At 43.7% G+C, this 24,660-nt stretch overlaps 1 protein-coding gene and 1 pseudogene across 7 annotated transcripts in view; one reads left to right on the top strand and one right to left on the bottom strand.

Annotated features, from left to right (window-relative positions):
* The window catches only part of LOC129815626 (disks large-associated protein 4-like), a 224,167-nt gene that overhangs the window by 115,435 nt on the left and 84,072 nt on the right, over window positions 1–24,660 (top strand). The gene's annotated exons all lie outside the window — the stretch shown is intronic.
* LOC129815629 (GTPase IMAP family member 8-like) lies at window positions 11,580–21,834 on the bottom strand (annotated as a pseudogene).

Raw genomic sequence — 24,660 nt, 5'->3', positions numbered from 1 at the left:
TATTTCAACTGGTCTACTGTACCTTACTGGCCTACTGTACCCAAACTGGCCTTATGTACCTCAACTGGCCTACTGTACCTTACTGGCCTACTGTACCCAAACTGGCCTTCTGTACCTTACTGGCCTACTGTACCTCAACTGGCCTGCAATACATCAACTGGCCTACAGTACCTCAACTGGCCTACAGTACCTCAACTGGCCTACAGTACCTCAACTGGCCAACTGTATAGTGTTTAGAGCGTTGGACTAGTAACCGAAAGGTTGCAAGTTCAAATCCCCGAGCTGACAAGGTACAAATCTGTCGTTCTGCCCCTGAACAGGCAGTTAACTCACTGTTCCTAGGCCGTCATTGAAAATAAGAATTTGTTCTTAACTGACTTGCCTAGTTAAATAAAGGTAAAATAAAATAAATAAAATAAACAGTACCTCAACTGGCCTACTGTACCTCAACTGTCCTACTGTACCTCAACTTGCCTACTGTACCTTAATGGCCTACTGTACCTCAACTGGCCTTCTGTACCTCAACTGGCCTACTGTACCTCAACTGGCCTGCAATACATCAACTGGTCTACAGTACCTCAACTGGCCTACAGTACTTCAACTGGCCAACTGTACCGAAACTGGCATACAGTATGTCAACTGGCCTACTGTACCTCAACTGGCCTACTGGGTTACTGTACCTCAACTGGCCTACAGTACCTCAACTGGCATACAGTACCTCAACTGGCCTACTGCACCTCAACTGGCCTACTGTACCTCAACTGGCCTACAGTACCTCAACTCGCCTACTATACCTCAACTGGCCTACTGGGTTACTGTACCTCAACTGGTCTACTGTACCTTACTGGCCTACTGTACCCAAACTGGCCTTCTGTACCTCAACTGGCCTTCTGTACCTGAACAGGCCTACAGTACCTCAACTGGCATTCTGTACCTCAACTGGCCTTCTGTACCTCATCTGGCCTGCTGTACCTCAACTGGCCTACTGTACCTCAACTAGACTTCGGTACCTCAACTAGCCGACTGTACCTTACTGGCCTACTGTACTTCAACTGACCTTCTGTACCTCAACTAGCCTTCTGTACATCAACTGGCCTACTGTACCTCAACTGGCCTACTTTACCTCAACTTGCCTACTGTACCTCAACTGGCCTACAGTACCTCATCTGGCCTACTGTACCTCAACTGGCATACAGTACCTCAACTGGCCTGCAATACATCAACTGGCCTACAGTACCTCAACTGAACTACAGTATCTCAACTGGCCTACTGTACCTAAACCGGCCTACTGGGTTACTGTACCTCAACTGGCCTACTGTACCTCAACTGGCCTACAGTACCTCATCTCGCCTACTGTACCTCAACTGGCCTACTGGGTTACTGTACTTCAACTGGTCTACTGTACCTTGCTGGCCTACTGTACCCAAACTGGCCTTCTGTACCTTACTGGCCTACTGTACCTCAACTGGCCTTCTGTCCCTCTACTGGCCTTCTGTACCTCAACTGCCCTACAGTACCTCAACTGGCCTACTGTACCTGAACAGGCCTACAGTACCTCAACTGGCATTCTGTACCTCAACTGGCCTTCTGTACCTCATCTGGCCTACTGTACCTCAACTGGCCTTCGGTACCTCAACTAGCCTACTGTACCGTACTGGCCTACTGTACTTCAACTGACCTTCTGTACCTCAACTAGCCTTCTGTACCTCAACTGGCCTTCGGTACCTCAACTAGCCTACTGTACCTTACTGGCCTACTGTACTTCAACTGACCTTCTGTACATCAACTGGCCTTCTGTACCTGAACAGGCCTACAGTACCTCAACTGGCATTCTGTACCTCAACTGGCCTTCTATACCTCATCTGGCCTGCTGTACCTCAACTGGTCTACTGTACCTCAACTGGCCTAAAGTACCTCAACTGCCCTACTGTACCTCAACTGTCCTACTGTACCTCAACTACCTCAACTGGCCTTCTGTACCTCAACTGGCCTACTGTACCTCAACTGGCCTACTGTACCTCAACTGGTCTACTGTACCTCAACTGGTCTACTGTACCTCAACTGGCCTACTGTACCTCAACTGGCCTACTGTACCAAATGTTTTACTGTTACTGTAATATATGCTGAGCAGGAGTGTGCAAAGCTGTCACAAAGGAAAAGGATGGTTACTTTGAAGAATCTCAAATATAAAATATATTTTGATTTGTTTAACACTTTTTTGGTCACTACATGATGTGTTATTTCATAGTTTTGATTTCTTCACTATTATTCTACAACATAGAAAATAGTAAAAATAAAGAAAAACCCTTGAATGAGTAGGTGTGTCCAAACTTTTGCTTGGCGCCAATTGCAGTCGTTGCCGTGGTGACGGGCGGCTCATCCCAGCTGATGTGTTGATAGGTTGACAGATGGCCATTAGTGTATTATGGTGACATCATGAGGGGATTGGTAAACTGACTGACATAGTTTTCTGAGAGGGAGGGGCCCCTGACCCTGTCACACTACTGTCACACTGCCACCCTACTCACACTCCCAAACAGGAAATGCTGAACGTGACCTCCGATACCATCTGTCAAAAGAGGAAGTGCTCTTCCCCTTCCCTTCCTGTGGAAGGTCAACGTCATGTGACTAGATCAGAACGGCCGCCATGACCCCTGAATGCTGTGGATTTGCTAAGCATTTTGAAATGGATCACAGTTAGTTTGGGCTTATTGTGTAGATTTTAAGGATTTAATAGCCTAGATATGTTGTTTGTTCATTAAAATAATGTTATTTGTTTATACTGCAGTTGGCATGAGATTATGTGTGTATCCTGTTGATGGAGAGATAAACTGCTGTAGTGAGTGCTTTGGGTTGATCATGTGGATTTTTGGACCATGTGTAAATAGTGTAATAGGCTTTTCATTGTACTGATTTGGAATATATTCCACTTTGGCCTTAATGGAATAGTATGCACAGATGGGGTTACAGCACAGAGTTATGCTATTTTATCTGCTGGGGTTCTTCTGCTGTGTGCGTGCGTGCGTGCGTGCGTGCGTGCGTGCGTGCGTGCGTGCGTGCGTGCGTGCGTGCGTGCCTGCGTGCGTGTGGGCGCGTCTCTATTAGCCTCAGCTCTGCTCTATGCGCGCGGCACATTGGGATAGCTGCCCATGTCCGTTTTATCCTCCCTTGCTAAATAAACACCCATTGTGCTACACACACACACACACCCACGCATGCACACACGCACAAATGTACACACACACACACACAATCATGAGAGGCTGAAAGTAAAATAGCACAAGACTGGGACAACCTCATAACGTTGCTCCAAACTGCTGCAACAGACGTCAGCATTGCCTAATTTAAAGGGAAGCTCTCTTGAAATAGGGTGAGTTCCTATCTGGGATTCAAGTACACTACCCTGTTGACTTCACTCTCTTCAATCTGATTGGACTGGATTGGAGTAAGGAAGTGTCATAACAATAGGGTATTCCATCCTGTTGCTCTCACCTCTCCATCTATCCACCTCAAATCCACAAGGGGAAGTCAACAAGGTTAGAGGGTAAGGATTCATGTTTTCAGAGTGGAACTCAGACCATGCTCTCTACTTGTTCAGAGTGGACCTCAGCCCTGCCATCTACTTGTTGTCACAAATGAGAGGTAAACACATTTCATGGCTAAATCACCACTAGTTGAAGCATCCCTTTTAAGCTGTTAGTTCATTCTCTCTGTTGTGGCTTATAACTTGGGATATATCTGAGATTCAGAATAGGAGCTATAGACAGTATTAGGTAAATATACTTTTTTATACCTATCTTATGCCATATATGCTATACACTGAGTGTACAAAACATTAAGAACAACTGCTCTTTCCATGACATAGACTGACTAGGTGAATCCACGTGAAAGCTATGATCCCTTATTGATGTCACTTGTTAAATCCACTTCAATCAGTATAGATGAAGGGGAGGAGACACGTTAAAGAATTATTAAGTCTTGAGACAACTGAGACATGGATTGTGTATGTGTGCGGTTCAGAGGGTGAATGGCCAACCAAAAAGATTTAAATGCCTTTGACTGGGGTAGTAGGTGCCAGGCTCACTGGTTTGTGTCAAGAACTGCAACGCTGCTGTGTTTTTCACAATCAACAGTGTGTTTCAAGAATGGTCCACCACCCAAAGAACATCCAGCCAACATGACACAACCGTGAAAAGCATTGGAGTCAACATGGGCCAGCATCCGATGGGCCAGAGTCCATGCCCCGATGAATTGAGGCTATTCTGAGGGCAAAAGGGGGTGCAACTCAATACTAGTGTTCCTAATGTTCCTTTGTACAGTCAGTGTATATGCCATAGCATGAGGCAAATAACTGCCGAGCACCAATATATTTATATTATACTAATTTAAAATGATCATTAGTTCCATTGCTGTAAATGGCTCTACCTTCCGTTAACAGACCCAAATTAAATCCATTCCACACAACCACGCTAAATACTGACGTAATAATTCAGTGTCCGTGTTCACATCTTAGCTTTTAAATTTACAATCTTTCGAGGGCACAGAAGTTCTCCATTCATCCCCATCTCTCATCATATCCCTTCGCCCATCTCTCCCTTTCTCTCTCAACCTCTTTCATTTTACAACACATCTTCTAATTCAGCATTTAGCTTTAGATCTTTTAGTTTTTTACCAGTGTCACCACACCTCTCGTTTGCACCTCTCTCTGTATTATCCTTCAAATGTACATAGAATTTTCAGGTGTATCTATCAAATGTTATTTGTATACTGCTTTGTAAGTTTAGCATTCCGAATTGAGAAATGATTGATGTTGGTAGTTGGTATGGAAACATGTGGCTGCCAATATTCATTCAGGTTGAAAAGCTTATTGGATAGTGACTAATCAATAACACCGGTTTTGGCATATATATCCGTCCATAATTTGAGATGGGTATTGTGTAGTATTGTGTCTCCTGTGGGGCTTTATTGCTCCTGATGGCCCAGTCACACTTCACTTTATAAAAATGACCTTGCAATGACCAATCCTAAAGAGTTTCTGAGCTAAAACGTTTGGGATCCACCTGATACTAAAGGAGGCTCCAATGCCAACCGGATCCTTGAAGAAAATGTATATTTCCCAACAAGGCTTATATCCGACAGCTTACATCTGAGAGACTCTTGGTGGCTTTTACACTTGGAGTTTATCACCTCTAACAGCAAAACAACCAAATGGCCATTGTGTTCAAAGATTTTACAATAAGATAAAACAATAATGAGGCATTTTTACACCTGTTATTGTATTAAAACACCACGTTGGATTTAATGGATTCCCCATATTAAAACGGTATATTATGATTCTCTCTGTGTAGAAGTTTCCCTTTAGTACAGATCTGGGATCAGCTTAACCATTCCATATCTTAACCTTATCCAATAGGTATTAAAAACACACAAATGCAAAAACAGACCTTAGAGAAGTGTCTAGGGGCAAATCCACCCCACTCCATATGAATTCAGGGAGATAGTGCTGTTTGTATTGGATAGTATCACCCCCTAATGGTTAGAAGGGCACATTGTTTCTATGTTTGTGAATGGAAATGTGGTGAGGTCAGGGATTGGACACCATGCCAAACTCTCCCTTCCCATTGGACCACGAGCAGATGGCAGCTCCCCTGTGCACGAGGCAGGGAGAATTCTCCTCCCATAAGCCGGTAGCAGGGCATGCACACACAAAAGCAGACATATTGACACAGATATACACACAGACACATTGACAGAGGTAAAAACACAAAACATCCAGATACAAATACACAGACTCAAATACAAAAACAAGCAGACAGACAAACGGACACGCACGCACGCACGCAAGCACACACACACACACACACACACACACACACACACACACACACACACACACACACACACACACACACACACACACACACAGTTCAATTGGTCCTCCAGGCCTGCCTTTGATGCAGCTAACTGCATACTAATGCTTTCTGCTCACCCCTCCTTTATCTCTCTCTATCTACTCTCTCCTCTTGAATCACCTCTTCTTTCTCTGTTAAAGAGATGTTATGGCTATAATGGTAGCAGGAGTTATACAGTATCTATACCATTGTGCTGGTTATAGATGGCTTATAATAGTCATATTTTTGTGGACCGGGGTACTAAATGTTTGAAGAAATAGTGGGATTGTAAGTCGCATTGGATAACAGCGTCTGATAAATGACTAAAATGTCAATGTTATTTCCTACCACACGTTTCTTCATAATGAAAAGTCCATCGGACCACATTGACCTCGCTGCTCTATCAATCATCGCAGAAGCAGCTAGACCCAACTCAATACTTTCAGTAAATAGAGAAATAGCTGAATCAATTATCTCCTACCACTGCCTGTGCTTCTATATTTTCAACCGCATGGACTCACTCATTCAATTATATTATATAATTTATTACAGTAACAGACAGAACTGCATACAGAAAATAAAATCAGAGTAGGCTAGCTACCTAACCCAGGTCTATTCCATACACAGGGCTAAGTCATAGTAGTCTAGCTACCTAACCCAGGGCTATTACAAACACAGGGCTAAGTCAGAGTAGGCTAGCTACCTAACCCAGGTCTATTCCATACACAGGGCTAAGTCATAGTAGTCTAGCTACCTAACCCAGGGCTATTACAAACACAGGGCTAAGTCAGAGTAGGCTAGCTACCTAACCCAGGTCTACTACAAACACAGGGCTAAGTCAGAGTAGGCTAGCTACCTAACCCAGGTCTATTACAAAAACAGGGCTAAGTCAGAGTAGGCTAGCTACCTAACCCAGGTCTATAACAAACACAGGGCTAAGTCAGAGTAGGCTAGCTACCTAACCCAGGTCTATAACAAACACAGGGCTAAGTCAGAGTAGGCTAGCTACCTAACCCAGGTCTACTACAAACACAGGGCTAAGTCAGAGTAGGCTAGCTACCTAACCCAGGTCTACTACAAACACAGGGCTAAGTCAGAGTAGGCTAGCTACCTAACCCAGGTCTATTCCAAACACAGGGCTAAGTCCTAGTAGTCTAGCTACCTAACCCAGGTATATTCCAAACACAGGGCTAAATCAGAGTAGGCTAGCTACCTAACCCAGGTCTATTCCAAACACAGGGCTAAATCAGAGTAGGCTAGCTACCTAACCCAGATCTATTCCAAACACAGGGATAAATCGGAGTAGTTTAGCTACCCAACCCAGGTCTATTCCAAACACAGGGCTAAATCAGAGTAGGCTAGCTGCCCAACCCAGATCTATTCCAAACACAGGGCTAAATCAGAGTAGGCTAGCTACCTAACCCAGGTCTATTCCAAACACAGGGCTAAGTCAGAGTAGGCTAGCTACCTAAACAAGGTCTACTACAAACACAGGGCTAAATCAGAGTAGGCTAGCTACCTAACCCAGGTCTATTCCAAACACAGGGCTAAGTCAAAGTAGGCTAGCTACCTAACCCATGTCTATTACAAACACAGGGATAAATCAAAGTAGGCTAGCTACCTAACCCAGGTCTATTACAAACACAGGGCTAAATCTGAGTAGTCAAGCTACCTAACCCAGGTCTATTACAAACACAGGGATAAATCCGAGTAGGCTAGCTACCTAACCCAGGTCTATTCCAAACACAGGGCTAAATCCGAGTAGGCTAGCTACCTAACCCAGGTCTATTACAAACACAGGGATAAATCCGAGTAGGCTAGCTACCTAAACAAGGTCTACTACAAAACACAGGGCTAAATCAGAGTAGGCTAGCTACCTAACCCAGGTCTATTCCAAACACAGGGCTAAGTCAGAGTAGGCTAGCTACCTAACCCATGTCTATTACAAACACAGGGATAAATCAAAGTAGGCTAGCTACCTAACCCAGGTCTATTACAAACACAGGGCTAAATCTGAGTAGTCTAGCTACCTAACCCAGGTCTATTACAAACACAGGGATAAATCCGAGTAGGCTAGCTACCTAACCCAGGTCTATTCCAAACACAGGGCTAAATCCGAGTAGGCTAGCTACCTAACCCAGGTCTATTACAAACACAGGGATAAATCCGAGTAGGCTAGCTACCTAACCCAGGTCTATTACAAACACAGGGCTAAATCTGAGTAGCCTAGCTACCTAACCCAGGTCTATTACAAACACAGGGCTAAATCTGAGTAGGCTAGCTACCTAACCCAGGTCTATTACAAACACAGGGATAAATCCGAGTAGGCTAGCTACCTAACCCAGGTCTATTCCAAACACAGGGCTAAATCCGAGTAGGCTAGCTACCTAACCCAGGTCTATTACAAACACAGGGCTAAGTCAGAGTAGGCTAGCTACCTAACCCAGGTCTATTACAAACACAGGGCTAAGTCAGAGTAGGCTAGCTACCTAACCCAGGTCTATTACAAACACAGGGCTAAATCTGAGTAGGCTAGCTACCTAACCCAGGTCTATTACAAACACAGGGATAAATCTGAGTAGGCTAGCTACCTAACCCAGGTCTATTCCAAACACAGGGCTAAATCCGAGTAGGCTAGCTACCTAACCCAGGTCTATTACAAACACAGGGCTAAGTCAGAGTAGGCTAGCTACCTAACCCAGGTCTATTACAAACACAGGGCTAAGTCAGAGTAGGCTAGCTACCTAACCCAGGTCTACTACAAACACAGGGCTAAATCCGAGTAGGCTAGCTAGGCTGAAGACTCTGTGAGGCTGGATGAGACCTAAGCATAATTATAAGACATCTTTCTAATCACGTATAGCATATTGACTCTATTAAATCTTCACAAATGTGTGTGTATCTACACTGACAGTCTGTAACTTGCCACTATTTTGGCCTAATGCTTGTCACAGATGACAACAGCAATTAACATTCAGGAGGCTACACTAAGTCAAGCCGCGTGGCAGGATGTGATATGAGACAGTCAGCTAAATGTGCTGTGAATTGATTGTGAGGAGTTGACCCTCTAGGCTATCAATCGGCGTAGAGATTGTATTTAGAGTTCTCTGTTACATTAAATGAGCATGTGTAGGATGCACGTTAATAGCAGTAGGATAGAAGTGGCAGTTGGTTGTGTGTGGAGAGATGCGCTAAGCTAATCGTCGGTTGTGTGGACGGGTGTCGTAATGAATGATAGTTAGGCTACTCTCTGGGAGCTGGGTTATTGAGCGTGTGTGTGCATTCTTTCCTGTGTGTGTGCATTCTTCCTGTGTGTGTGTGTGTGTGTGTGTGTGTGTGTGTGTGTGTGTGTGTGTGTGTGTGTGTGTGTGTGTGTGTGTGTGTGTGTGTGTGTGTGTGTGTGTGTGTGTGTGCATTCTTCCTGTGTGTGTGTGTGTGTGTGCATTCTTTCCTGTGTGTGTGTGTGTGTGTGCATTCTTTCCTGTGTGTGTGTGTGTGCATTCTTTCCTGTGTGTGTGTACGCCAGTGTGTGCATTCTCGCTGCACCATCAGCATCATTAATCTCATTTGCCTACAAGTAAATCACACTCCATTTTCATGGGGCTGTGAATTAATGGATATAATCCATGAGGTATTTGTTTGTCTGTTGCTATCATTTGCAGTCAGCCTAATAGTACTGAGCTTCATGCATCTATCCTATTTTATTCTTCCCTCTTTATGGGTGTTCAAGGTTGTTAGCATGTGATTGGAGAGTAACACGATTTATAACATATGTCCTATTCCTAGATTACATTGAATAAATCAAGCAATTTTTTCGGTCTAATTAGCTTTTTGTGCAGCAGCTGAGCTTGTATTTCTTTTGTCCTCGGTCAGAATCCCCTCAACTTGTATTCGGGGGTCAGAACTAGGGGCCGTATGTATTCTAACTATCAACTTGATACTGCATGACATTTTTATATCACGCTATTAAAACCATATCAAATCAAAAAACAATATCCTGACACATGAAGTTTTTGAGAGTGCGTATAGAAACGTATACAACGGGTGGGTCTAATCCTGAATGTTGATTGGTTAAAAGCGGATTCCAGACGGTGTTGGTTAGGACATCTACTTTGTGCATGACACAAGTAATTTTTCCAACAATTGTTTACAGACAGATTATTTCACTTATAATTCACTGTATCACAATTCCAGTGGGTCAGAAGTTTACATACACTAAGTTGACTGTGCCTTTAAACAGCTAGGAAAATTCTAGAAAATGATGTCATGGCTTTAGAAGCTTCTGATAGGCCAATTGACATCATTTGAGTCAATTGGAGGTGTACCTGTGGATATATTTCAAGGCCTACCTTCAAACTCAGTACCTCTTTGCTAGAACTGTTTGGCCATAATGACCATCGTTATGTTTGGAGGAAAAAGGGGGAGGATTGCAAGCCGAAGAACACCATCCCAACCGTGAAGCACAGGGGTGGCAGCATCATGTTGTGGGGGTGCTTTGCTGCAGAAGGGACTGGTGCACTTCACAAAATAGATGGCATCATGAAGAAAGAAAATTATGTGGATATGTTGAAGCAACATCTCAAGACATCAGTCAGGAAGTTAAAGCTTGGTCGCAAATGGGTCTTCCAAATGGACAATGACCCCAAGCATACTTCCAAAGTTGTGGCAAAATGGCTTAAGAACAACAAAGTCAAGGTATTGGAGTGGCCATCACAAAGCCCTGACCTCAATCCTATAGAACATTTGTGGGCAGAACTGAAAAAACGTGTGCAATCAAGGAGGCCTACAAACCCGACTCAGTCACACCAGCTCTGTCAGGATGAATGAGACAAAATTCACCTAACTTATTGTGGGAAGCTTGTGGAATGCTACCCGAAATGTTTGACCCAAGTTAAACAATTTAAAGGCAATGCTACCAAATACTAATTGAGTGTATATAAACTTCTGACCCACTGGGAATGTGATGAAAGAAATAAAAGCTGAAATAAATCATTCTCTCTACTATTATTCTGACATTTCACATTCTTAAAATAAAGTGGTGATCCTAAATGACCTAATCCTTTACGAGGATAACATTTCAGGAATTGTGAAAAACTGAGTTTAAATGTATTTGGCTAAGGTGTATGTAAACTTCTGACTTCAACTGTATATGGGGTTCATTCCTTTGACTCTGCTGTTCCATTTTCAATTGTAAAGTAGCAGAACTCCCTGTGATAAAAAGACATACACCCCAGTGGAGGAGGATGGCTCATTATAATGGCTTGGAACGGAGCCAATGGAATGGCATCAAAACACATAGAAACCATGTGTTTGATGTATTTGACATCCTTCCACCAATTCCGCTCCAGACATTAACATGAGCCTGTCCTCCCCAATTAAGGGGCCACCAACCTCCTGTGATACACCCACATTTAACATTTTACTGCAGTGGGCTAAATCAGGAAACAAAATCCACTTTGAAACAAAAGTATACACCTCACACACATGGCTATGGTCTTTAAAAGAAGAAGACACGTACCATGTCAGATATAGAGTTGAAACATATTCCATTTTGAGTTGGCATCCCAATATTACACTTTAAATACATCACAGAAAACTGAAATACAACAAAACCGTTTGACATAGAAACACTGGATATTCTGATTTTACATTTGTTTATTAATTATGAAGAATAATTAATAATTCACGAGTGTAATTCACGAGAATAATTTCACGAGTGGAATGAATAACATTCCACTCGTGAGGCCCACTAGAGGGCGATTTGGTCATTTGACTGCAGGAAAGGGCTACTACTTTACTAATAAATAGATACTGTACATATACTATATATCCCCATTAAATTCCAATTAGACCCCGTTCAAACTGGAGCAAACATATCTTAAAGACAGTTGTAAGACAACATGAAGTACAGTATACAGTCGAAAACATAATAAACGTTTAACTAACTGAACACACCCCTGGTGTTTTAAAGGCCAAACATCTCCTTAGTACATTCATACCCCTGGCTGAGGCGTCCAACTAGACCTGCTGCCATCCATATTGGTGAATAATAAAATGCCCCTGCTAACGTTACAGCTGCCCCACCAAGTGCTGCCCATTGACAGTATTTCCACATCTCTTCTCTGATCTTTTCCTGTGCCGTCTCATAATCCTCATAGGTGTAGTACTTTCCTCCATTATCCTCCACTATCTGCTCTATCTTCCTCAGCAGCTCTCTGACCTGAGTGTAGTTCTTTCTCTTGACATTGATGATTGAGTGATATCTGTTCCCACAGCTTGTAACAAGTTTCCGCAGCTCCTTGCTCTCTTTCAGAAACTCAGAAACTGATCTTCACCAGTGAACAGCACCATGGTGTACATTGAGGCATCTTCCCCAAAGTTCTCCCGGATCCACTTCACAGCGTTCCTTTCCTCCTCTGTGAACCTCCCCAGCCTGATCACCAGCAGGAACTCATGGGGCCCTGGAACTGACATGTAGATGCATCTTTCTAGTTCACTTTTCATTTGTTCTACACTCATTGTTGTGTCAAAGAGTCCTGGCGTGTCAATCACATCGATCTTCATCCCATCCACCTCTTCACTCCCTTTCTCACACTTTGCAGTGACAGAATCAGCGTTGGCCTCCACTTTAAACACCTCTCTCCCCAGGATAGTGTTTCCTGTTGCACTCTTCCCCACTCCAGTCTTACCCAACAGAACAATCCTCAGATCAGAGGGCAGCCCTGAATCTGTGGAAACAGACGGAAAGTGGGGGATGCTTGAGTTGATCATAAAAGCAAGCTTCTAGATAAGATAGAGAAGAACATGTGTTCTGTATGCATGTGAGCATGTGGATGCGTACCTTGACATTGACCAGTGAAGATTTGCAGACACAGTGTTACCAGCAATAGAATCATTGGAGTCCTTCCTCTTCCTTGTGCCATCTCAAACCAAAATCACAGAAACAGACAATTATACATTACATTTACATTTACATTTAAGTCATTTAGCAGACGCCCTTATCCAGAGCGACTTACAAATTGGTGCATTCACCTAATGACATCCAGTGGAACAGCCACTTTACAATAGTGCATCTACATCTTTTAAGGGGGGGGGGGGGCAGAAGGATTGCTTTATCCTATCCTAGGTATTCCTTGAAGAGGTGGGGTTTCAGGTGTCTCCGGAAGGTGATTATGTCATTAGTAAGGTTGCAAAGTTCTGGTAAATTGTCCCAAACACCCAGGTTTTACAGAAATCCCGGTTGTAAGATTCCTGGGTTCAGGAAGGAAAAAAAGGGAAATCCCATTATCCTACAACCAGGATTTCTGGAAAACCAGGGAATTTGGGGAAAATTACTGGAATTTTGCAACCCTGGTCATTACCAACAAAACCAGTCCATTGGATAATGTATGGGATAATTGGATAATGTATGGGATAATTGGATAATGTATGGCCGCGTTCACAGATGGTTAAACCAATTATAATTTCTTCTTAGCTGATTGATATAACGATCTAAACAATAGGCTTACTCTGCTTCACATCACCTGCCATCACATGGTTGGAGAGTTATTTATCCAATAGAGCCCAGAGAGTGTTCTTCAATGGAAGCTTCTCTGACATGAGAAATGTAGTGCGTTGGGCCGTTACTCTTCTCTATTCCTACAAATGATGTGCCACTGGTCTTACACCAAGCTGGAATGACTATGTATGCCGATGATTCCTCATTCTACATGTCAGCACCCAAAGCCAGTGAGCTCACTGACATTCTAAATAAGGAGTTACAGTCAGTATCAGAATGGGTGAGTAATAATTCACTAGTCTTTAATACATCTAAACCTAAAAGCATTGTATTTGGTTCACAACATTCTCTAAGACCTGAACCTCAACTGGAGTTGTGTATAAAGGCTGTGACCATTGAGCAAGTTGAGGAAGCTAAACTCCTAGGTATAACATTGGATGGTCAATTATCATGGTCAAGTCATATTGACAAAGTTGTTATGAGGATGGGGAGGGGTATATCTGTTATAAACATCAACTGTACTAGTTGTTCTGGCTCTGGTCTTGTTCCCTCTTGATTACTGTCCGGTAATATGGTCAAGTGCAGCAAGGAAAGACCTAGCAAAGCTGCATCATACATAATTAGCTGATCATGTACAGTGAGGGAAAAAAGTATTTGATCCCCTGCTGATTTTGTACGTTTGCCCACTGACAAAGAAATGATCAGTCTATAATTTTAATGGTAGGCTTATTTGAACAGTGAGAGACAGAATAACAACAAAAAAATCCAGAAAAACGCATGTCAAAAATTTTATAAATTGATTTGCATTTTAATGAGGGAAATAAGTATTTGACCACTCTGCAAAACATGACTTAGAACTTGGTGGCAAAACCTTTCTTGGCAATCACAGAGGTCAGACGTTTCTTATAGTTGGCCACCAGGTTTGCACACGTCTCAGGAGGGATTTTGTCCCACTCCTCTTTGCAGATCTTATCCAAGTCATTAAGGTTTCGAGGCTGACGTTTGGCAACTCGAACCTTCAGCTCCCTCCACAGATTTTCAATGGGATTAAGGTCTGGAGACTGGCTAGGCCACTCCAGGACCTTAATGTGCTTCTTCTTGAGTGCTGGGGACAATAAAAGGCCACTCTAAAATGTGCACTTTTGTCACAGAACACAATGCCACAGATGTCTCAAGTTGAGGGAGCATGGAATTAGCATGCTGACTGCAAGAATGTCCATCAGAGCTGTTGCCAGACAATTTAATGATACATTAAAGCCGCCTCCAACGTCATTTTATGTAATATGGCAGCATTTTCTTGAAAAAATTAAATAAAACAACATAATGCATGATGGTTTTTATTTGATTTTAGTCTGTTTTGGAGTGAAAGATAGTTTCAGTATAGTTTTAGTTTTTCATACAGGTTTGTTCATTATTTTATTTCAGTGTACTAAATTGTTTTTTCATTATTAGTTTTTGTTTTAGTTTCAGTTTGCTATTATAACCTTGCTTTGGAGGAGGGAGATCAGTGACCTAACATCAAGGGGTTTTAGATGTGTATTCCATCTGGACTGGAAGCTATTGAACATGTGATCTGTATGTGAATTAATACCCACAGCTGTAATAGAAGATACATTTGTAGAAAATCAAAGGTGGGCTATTTAGAAAAAATGTACGGTGTACATTTGATGAGAGATGTTAAAGAACCTACCACGCTTGTAAGTAGATCTGTAGCTCATATGGATAGGACGGTATTGAAAGTTAGACCTATCACAATAAGTATGCCTGTAACATCAGGGAAGTGGTGAACTGGAATTCTAACAAATGTAGCATGGATGACGAGGTCAGTGACTTCACATGATCTGGTTTAACATCTCCATTTCATCTAGATATGTAACACCCTTAGTGGTTAGTGGTAACTAATACAAATATTGGGCCCTTCAGCGACTAGAGGCCCTATGCAGTGTGTGTCATCTTCATATTTGGTGAACCCTCCTGAATGGGAATTGCAATCACCTTTATTGCACTTTAATGAAGGTCCCTAAACCACATGAGTGCCAGAAAAAAAGCATGTTGACTACTTTCCGGCTTTGTTAAGGGAAGAGTTCGACTATCAGTCTAAAATAATAATCATAATAATTTAAATAGTATAATTCTAGATATCACTCTCATCATCCTAGAACCCTCCGTCGGAGAGCTATTGATGAGTCAACCTCTGAATATCGAAAGTCAAAACAAATTTACTGTGGTGATCAACCATGCATAAAGATCTGGCATGAAGGCGTCAATAAACCAGTTGCTATACAGTTATTTAACTATTGTAGAGGGATTGCAGTTGAAAACTAGCCGGCTTGCTAAAACTGGCACATTTACTGTCATGTTCTGACCTTAGTTCCTTTTTTATGTCTTTATTTTAGTTTGGTCAGGGCGTGAGTTGGGGTGGGCATTCTATGTTGTTTTTCTATGTTTTGTTCTGTGTGTTATATTTCTGTGTTTGGCCTAGTATGGTTCTCAATCAGAGGCAGGTGTTGATCGTTGTCTCTGATTCAGAATCATACTTAGGTAGCCTGTTTTCCCACTAGGGGTTGTGGGTAGTTGTTTTTCCATTTCAGTGTTTGCACCATTCGGGACTGTTTCGGTTTTCATTTTGATTCTCTTGTTATTTTTGTATTTTGTATTCATTCTCATTAAAAGATATGGATGGATACGTACCACGCTGCATATTGGTCCGATATTTCCTACTTATCCTCAGACGAAGAGGACAAAAGCCGTTACAGAACTACCCACCAACCAAGGACCAAGCAGCGTGGTAACCAGGAGCAGAGGGTTCTGGACTCCTGGACTTGGGAGGAGATACTAGACGGTAAGGGACCCTGAGCACAGGCTGGGGAATATCGCCGGCCCGTAGAAGAACTGGAGGCAGCGAAAGCTGAGCGGCGGCGATATGAGGAGGTAGCACGGCAGCGCGACAGGCACGAGAGGCAGCCCCCACATTTTGTTTTGGGGGAGGGGAAACACGGGGAGTGTGGCGGAGTCAGGTTGGAGACCTGAGCACACTCCTCGTGCTTACCGTGGGGCGCGTGTAACTGGTCAGGCACCGTGTTATGCAGTAATGCGCACGGTGTCTCCAGCCCGGCGCGCTCTATTCCAGCTCCTCGCGTTTGCCGGGCTAGAATGGGCATTCAGCCAGGACATATTGAGCCAGCTCTATGTTCTGGATCTCCAATGCGTCTCCACGGTCCCGTGTATCCTGTTCCTCCTCCCCGCACTCGCCCTGAGGTTCGTGTACTCAGCCCAGTACCACCAGTTCGGGCACCACGCACCAGGCCTACAGTGCGCCTCCAGGGTCCAGTATGCCCTGTTCCTGCTCCTCGCACTCGCCCTGAAGTGCGTGTCCTCAGCCCGGTACAACCAGGTCCGGCACCACGCACCAAGCCTACAGTGCAGCCCGTCAGTCAGGAGCTGCCAGCGCCGCCCGTCAGTCAGGAGCTGCCAGAGTCGCCCTCCGGTCCGGAGCTGCCGGAGTCGCCCTCCTGTCCGGAGCTGCCGGAGTCGCCCTCCTGTCCGGAGCTGCCGGAGTCGCCCTCCTGTCCGGAGCTGCCGGAGTCGCCCTCCTGTCCGGAGCTGCCGGAGTCGCCCTCCTGTCCGGAGCTGCCGGAGTCGCCCTCCTGTCCGGAGCTGCCGGAGCCGCCCGTCTGTCCTGAGCTGCCGGAGCCGCCCGTCTGTCCTGAGCTGCCGGAGTCGCCCTTCACTCCGGCGCTGCCAGAGTCTCCCGTCTATTCGGGGCCCGCTGCTAGGGTCTCCAATCCGGGATCGGTGGCGAGGGTCGCCGCTCCTAAGGTGCCACATAAGTGGGCCGAGACTATGGTGGAGTGGGGTCCACGTCCCGCACCAGAGCCGCCACCGCGGTAAATGCCCACCCAGACCCTCCCCTATAGGTTTAGGTTTTGCGGCCGGAGTCCGCACCTTTGGGGGGGGGTACTGTCACGTTCTGACCTTAGTTCCTTTTTTATGTCTTTATTTTAGTTTGGTCAGGGCGTGAGTTGGGGTGGGCATTATATGTTGTTTTTCTATGTTTTGTTCTGTGTGTTATATTTCTGTGTTTGGCCAAGTTCTGGTTTTCAATCAGAGGCAGGTGTCGATCGTTGTCTCTGATTGAGAATCATACTTAGGTAGCCTGTTTTCCCACTAGGGGTTGTGGGTAGTTGTTTTTCCGTTTCAGTGTTTGCACCATTCGGGACTGTTTCGGTTTTCATTTTGATTCTCTTGTTCTTTTTGTATTTTGTATTCATTCTCATTAAAATATATTATGGATACGTACCACGCTGCATATTGGTCCGATATGTCCTACTTCTCCTCAGACAAAGAGGACGAAAGCCGTTACATTTACAGTAATATTGATTCATGTGCACTGTCCCTGTAAAACGACATTGAACAAAGTACAGTAGAGTAGATTGTTGTAGAACGTTTAGCAAAATATTACTCCTACGGTATAAAGTTGAATACTCACTTTTACTGCAGTTAAATGATTTGTGAATTGGTGCCTCTTGTGACTATGAGAGCTGAAGCAATGTGCAGTGCCATACGTTATGAGTTTCGTTTTCCCTGCATATAAGTTTCGTTTTCCCTGTAACTAGTGTGCTCTAGCCAATCAGAAAGTGTTATAGGCAAAAACCCAATCCAGGGCAGAGATAAATTCTGATAACTGATTATCAAGTACTCTCCTTAGCCTTATGCCAACAACTATAAAACGAGTGAAAAAATGTGTCAGATAGAATCTATATGGAGAGTCTGTCAGTGCCATACTGTAGCAACATCACAGTGAAAGCATTTTATGCATAGTTATAGTATCCAACAACAGGTTGTATAGTATAGGACTTTATTGAGCCTCTGCTTATGTTGTGCTGTCTATAAGGCAGCAACGTGGGTGGTAGCAAAGCAATGTTAGAGAGTATTAGGAAGGGTGCTCTTTGGATGAAAGGGTCTTGGCAATGATGAAAACGACTGTACTTTCCAAGGAGACTTGATATGAGCACAGATTTGTATACATTTGTAAGGGTGTATGGCTCGGTTTAGGCCATCATCTCTCTCCTCCTCCTGCATTCTTAGCCTCACAGTTTTTGAGAGTGCTTATATATCACATTTATTTATAAAGCCCTTCTTACATCAGCTGATGTCACAAAGTGCTGTACAGAAACCCAGCCTAGAACCCCAAACAGCAAGCAATGCAGGTGTAGAAGCATATATCATGCTAAGGTCATATCAAGTTAAAAACAATACCCTGACACATGAAGTTTTTGAAAGTGTGTATAGAAACGGAGGTAGACTGGCGGTTAGAGAGGCGAGCCGGCAACCAGAGGCTGGGTTGCCAGTTCGAGACAAGGGTCCGATGGGTAAAATCTGGCGGGAAGTGAGCTGGCAACCGGAGGTTTGCAGGAATCAAATCCTAGATGCTGTTGTGCCCTTGAGCAAGGCACTTAACTCCCCGGTCACCCAGTGTGGCAGGCACCCCCACACCTCTCCAAAACCTGTATGTGTATTTATGCGTGTCTATCCGAGGGATTGGGTTAACAGAGAAAATAACATTTTGGTTGGACATTGTGGATAATTGACCAATAAAGTGATGTTAATCTTAATAACAGACAATAGGTAGTTACACTCTTTATTTATTTAACAATTCACCAAATATATTAATCAGACCCATTTTGCATATAGAAAACAGTGATAAAATAGATGTACCTTTTTGTGTTATAGACCTCTTGGAAAATTAAATAAATATTTTTTTTTATATATGAATAAAGACTTGCTAAAGTGCCAGAAATGTGCCTTTTGACATGTCCCCAGACATGTTTTTCCAATTTCTAAGAATATTTAACCCACATAATCCCAACATTTCTCCACATTTTTACCATCATTGTAAAGCCCTAGTTATGTTCTTGCTTTGACAAAGTAATTTCTGAAGATTATAATTAATTTAATGTGATTTAGTGATTCATTTACGTCTGTCCCTCATTTTACGTGAACTGAACTATCACTTTAATATGGTTATACATTATTCCTTTTAAAATATTTGTTTCAAAATAAACATTGAACATATAATAGTCAAATTATAGTGTAATAGCAGGTGAGCTGCTTTCTGATGTTTTGTGGTGAAAAACTGAGCCCGTTGAGCAGAACACGTCAACCCTGTTACCCATAGATAGATAGGCTAGAAATGTTTTAAGGTGAAAATCTCAATTCAACCGTGTTACTTTAATGACACGTTATTTGAACTTACTATACTCCTTTTTTATCGCTTGAGATGGGAAAAAATGTTTTTTTATAGTTGAGCATGTGCTCCTTATGACAGAATGTTTTTTGTAATACACTAACCAAAATGTACTCTATTCGTGTAACGACCCAAAACATTATACTACCTACCAAACTAAACATACAGCTTCAGGCTTAATCTTAATTTGGGTTTCATTCCCTTGACTATGCTGTTCCATTTCAAATTGTGAAGTTACAGAACTCCCTGTGATTTTGAATTGTATATCCCCATTAACACACACTTACTAAATACATACACCCTTAATACACACATCCCTGTAAAAACATACACCGCCATGAAATACTTTTAATACCGCTAAATAAATACTGTACATACTATATATCCCCACTAAATAAATACACACCCAATAATATACATTTGCCCTACACCTGCTTTGTTCAGAAAGTGTAGTGAACGTTTAAGTAAACTGAACATTGAGCATTGTAACTCCTGTTGTTGATTGAGTGATTATGTATAGTGCACACCGCTTTAGCAGAGCTTTTGTGTAAGCCAGTCAGGAGATAAGGGCGAGGCCAGACCGGCATGTTGATTTTATCGTATCCGTGAATCCAGTGCTTTCTCAGTGGTAATCGTACTTTGACGGTAAGGGGAGATGACGCATCGATATCCATAAAATTTCCATCCATTTCCACGAACAAAAAGTTTAGATGAGTTGAACTTTTGACATGCCGACTGTTACGTAACCATCCATTTAGCCAGTTAGAAAATAGGGTATATTATACATCGCACACTCTACATGCACATGGACTAAAGTTAATCCGTTCTAATTTGGTGTCCACAGACAGTCTGGCCTCGCCCTCAGTTGCCTCTGGTCCATTCCCCGTCATACCCATAAAATAGGAGCAAATGCATCTCAGTAAGAAAACATGTAGTTCAGTATACTGTCGCAAAATATAGCAAAACGTTTAACCAACTGAATGCACCCCTGGCATTTTAAAGGTCAAGCATCTCCTTAGTGCAGTGTTTCTTAATCCTGGTCCTGGGGACACAAAGGGGTGCACATTTTTGGTGTACAGTATTGTTTTTGCTTTACACACCTGATTCAAATCATCAAAGCTTGATGATGAGTTGATCATTTGAATCAGCTGGGTAGTGCTAGGGCGAAAATGTGCACCCCTTTGTGTCCCCAGGACCAGGATAATAAAACACTCCCCTAGTGCCTCCAGGTAGAGGTCTTTGTAGCAAACCTTTTAAGTCATGGCTGAGGCCTCCAAATAGACTTGCTGCCATCCACATTGGTGAATAATAAAATGCCCCTGCTAACGTTACAGCTGCCCCACCAAGTGCTGCCCATTGACAGTATTTCCACATCTCTTCTCTGATCTTTTCCTGTGCCGTCTCATAATCCTCATAGGTGTAGTACTTTCCTCCATTATCCTCCACTATCTGCTCTATCTTCCTCACCAGCTCTCTGACCTGAGTGTAGTTCTTTCTCTTGACATTGATGATTGAGTGATATCTGTTCCCACAGCTTGTAACAAGTTTCCGCAGCTCCTTGCTCTCTTTCAGAAACTCAGAAACTGATTTGCTCCCTATCTGATCTTCACCAGTGAACAGCACCATGGTGTACATTGAGGCATCTTCCCCAAAGTTCTCCTGGATCCACTTCACAGCGTTCCTTTCCTCCTCTGTGAACCTCCCCAGCCTGATCACCAGCAGGAACACATGGGGTCCTGGAACTGACATGTAGATGCATCTTTCTAGTTCACTTTTCATTTGTTCTACACTCATTGTTGTGTCAAAGAGTCCTGGCGTGTCAATCACATCGATCTTCATCCCATCCACCTCTTCACTCCCTTTCTCACACTTTGCAGTGACAGAATCAGCGTTGGCCTCCACTTTAAACACCTCTCTCCCCAGGATAGTGTTTCCTGTTGCACTCTTCCCCACTCCAGTCTTACCCAACAGAACAATCCTCAGATCAGAGGGCAGCCCTGAATCTGTGGAAACAGACGGAAAGTGGGGGATGCTTGAGTTGATCATAAAAGCAAGCTTCTAGATAAGATAGAGAAGAACATGTGTTCTGTATGCATGTGAGCATGTGGATGCGTACCTTGACATTGACCAGTGAAGATTTGCAGACACAGTGTTACCAGCAATAGAATCATTGGAGTCCTTCCTCTTCCTTGTGCCATCTCAAACCAAAATCACAGAAACAGACAATTATGTCATTAGTAAGGTTGCAAAGTTCTGGTAAATTGTCCCAAACACCCAGGTTTTACAGAAATCCCGGTTGTAAGATTCCTGGGTTCAGGAAGGAAAAAAAGGGAAATCCCATTATCCTACAACCAGGATTTCTGGAAAACCAGGGAATTTGGGGAAAATTACTGGAATTTTGCAACCCTGGTCATTACCAACAAAACCAGTCCATTGGATAATGTATGGGATAATTGGATAATGTATGGGATAATTGGATAATGTATGGCCGCGTTCACAGATGGTTAAACCAATTATAATTTCTTCTTAGCTGATTGATATAACGATCTAAACAATAGGCTTACTCTGCTTCACATCACCTGCCATCACATGGTTGGAGAGTTATCCAATAGAGCCCAGAGAGTGTTCTTCAATGGAAGCTTCTCTGACATGAGAAATGTAGTGCGTTGGGCCGTTACTCTTCTCTATTTCTACAAATAATGTGCCACTGGTCTTACACCAAGCTGGAATGACTATGTATGCCGATGATTCCTCATTCTACATGTCAGCACCCAAAGCCAGTGAGCTCACTGACATTCTAAATAAGGAGTTACAGTCAGTATCAGAATGGGTGAGTAATAATAAACTAGTCTTTAATACATCTAAACCTAAAAGCATTGTATTTAGTTCACAACATTCTCTAAGACCTGAACCTTTACTGGAGTTGTGTATAAAGGTTGTGACCATTGAGCAAGTTGAGGAAGCTAAACTCCTAGGTATAACATTGGATGGTCAATTATCATGGTCAAGTCATATTGACAAAGTTGTTATGAGGATGGGGAGGGGTATATCTGTTATAAACATCAACTGTACTAGTTGTTCTGGCTCTGGTCTTGTTCCCTCTTGATTACTGTCCGGTAATATGGTCAAGTGCAGCAAGGAAAGACCTAGCAAAGCTACATCATACATCATTAGCTGATCATGTACAGTGAGGGAAAAAAGTATTTGATCCCCTGCTGATTTTGTACGTTTGCCCACTGACAAAGAAATGATCAGTCTATAATTTTAATGGTAGGTTTATTTGAACAGTGAGAGACAGAATAACAACAAAATATCCAGAAAAACGCATGTCAAAAATGTTATAAATTGATTTGCATTTTAATGAGGGTGTCACGACTTCTGCCGAAGTCGTTGCCTCTCCTTGTTCGGGCGGTGTTCGGCGGTCGACGTCACCGATCTTCTAGCCATCATCGATCCATTTTTCATTTTCCATTGGTTTTGTCTTGTCTTCCCACACACCTGTTTTCAATCCCATCCATTATCTATTGTGTATTTAACCCTCTGTTTCCCCTCATGTCGTTGTCAGAGATTGTTTATTGTGAGGGTTATGTTTATGTGTATAGGTGTGCGACGGGTCATCTTACCCATATTGTTATTATGGTTTTCTGATGAGTGTTATGGAGCAGATTGCTGGGACTTTCATTAAAAGACTCCATTCTACACTCTGTTTGACTCTCCTGCGCCTGACTTCCCTGCCACCTATACACGCGACGCTGACAATCTCTGACCAAAATATGTGAAGTCAGCAGGAGAGGACACAACGCTCATGGAGGTGGAGGAACGCGTTCGGGAACAAGCGGAGGAGATTGACTATTTGAGCGCCGTCATGGATCGCATTGTCCAGAATATGGACCGCTGGGAGAGACAGGGAGTTTCTCCAGCGCCTCCACCACCACATCTGGGATTTACAAGTAACACGTTTTCCCCTCCTGAATTTAACAAAATCCAATTACCCCTACCCACGGGTTACAACGGAGATACTGCCGGCTGCCAGGGTTTCCTCCTTAAACTGAACTTATATCTGGCCACGGTCTCCCCAGTACCATCTGACAGGGAGAAGAGTTGCGCCCTCGTCTCATGCCTCACCGGGAAAGCCCGGGAGTGGGCCAGCGCTGTGTGTAGAGAGGAGAATGCGGTGTTGGACCATTTTGAGTTCACCCGTCATTTCCGGAGAGTATTCGACCATCCACACGAAGACAAAACGGCGGGTGAGCGCCTCTATCATCTGAGGCAGGAGACGAGGAGTGCACAGGAGTTTGCTTTGGAGTGTAGGACCTTGGCTGCCGGCGCTGGATGGAGCGACAGGGCCCTGATCGACCACTACCGTTGTAGTCTACGCGAGGACGTCCGTCGGGAGCTGGCCTCTAGAGACACCACCCTCAACTTCGACCAGCTGGTGGACATGTCCATCAGGCTGGACAACATGCTGGCTACTCGTGGACGTCTAGATCGGGGTCTGGTTGTTCCATCCTCCCGCACCCTCTCTCCCGAACCTATGGAATTGGGAGGGACGGTGCGCCGGGAGACCGGAGGGGGTTTCCCGCTCGAGCACCATCTATGGTCGCAGAGATCACACTGCTGATCGGTGCCGGGTTGGTTCCTCTGGGAATAGAGAAGGCAGGCAGGGCACTCTGGCATCACCCCAGGTGAGTAGGCACCATTCTCATCCAGAGCCCTCTGTTGCTCTTATGTTTGTCTCTGTCACTTTTCCGGATTTTTCCCTGCATTCCCAGTATAAGGCGCTAGTAGATTCAGGCGCGGCTGGGAATTTCATTAATAAAAATTTGGCTCATAGTTTAGGGATCCCTATTGTGTCTGTGGATATGCCTTTCCCTATTCATGCCTTAGATAGTTGACCATTAGGGTCAGGGTTTATCAGGGAGGTCACCGCACCTTTGTATATGACAACGCAGGGGGGTCACAAGGAGAAGATTAGTCTTTTTCTTATTGATTCCCCTGCGTATTCTGTGGTGCTAGGTCTACCC

This window comes from Salvelinus fontinalis, chromosome 18, assembly GCF_029448725.1.
Source record: "Salvelinus fontinalis isolate EN_2023a chromosome 18, ASM2944872v1, whole genome shotgun sequence".
NCBI lineage: Eukaryota > Metazoa > Chordata > Actinopteri > Salmoniformes > Salmonidae > Salvelinus > Salvelinus fontinalis.
This window is presented reverse-complemented; position numbering and strand designations above follow the sequence as displayed.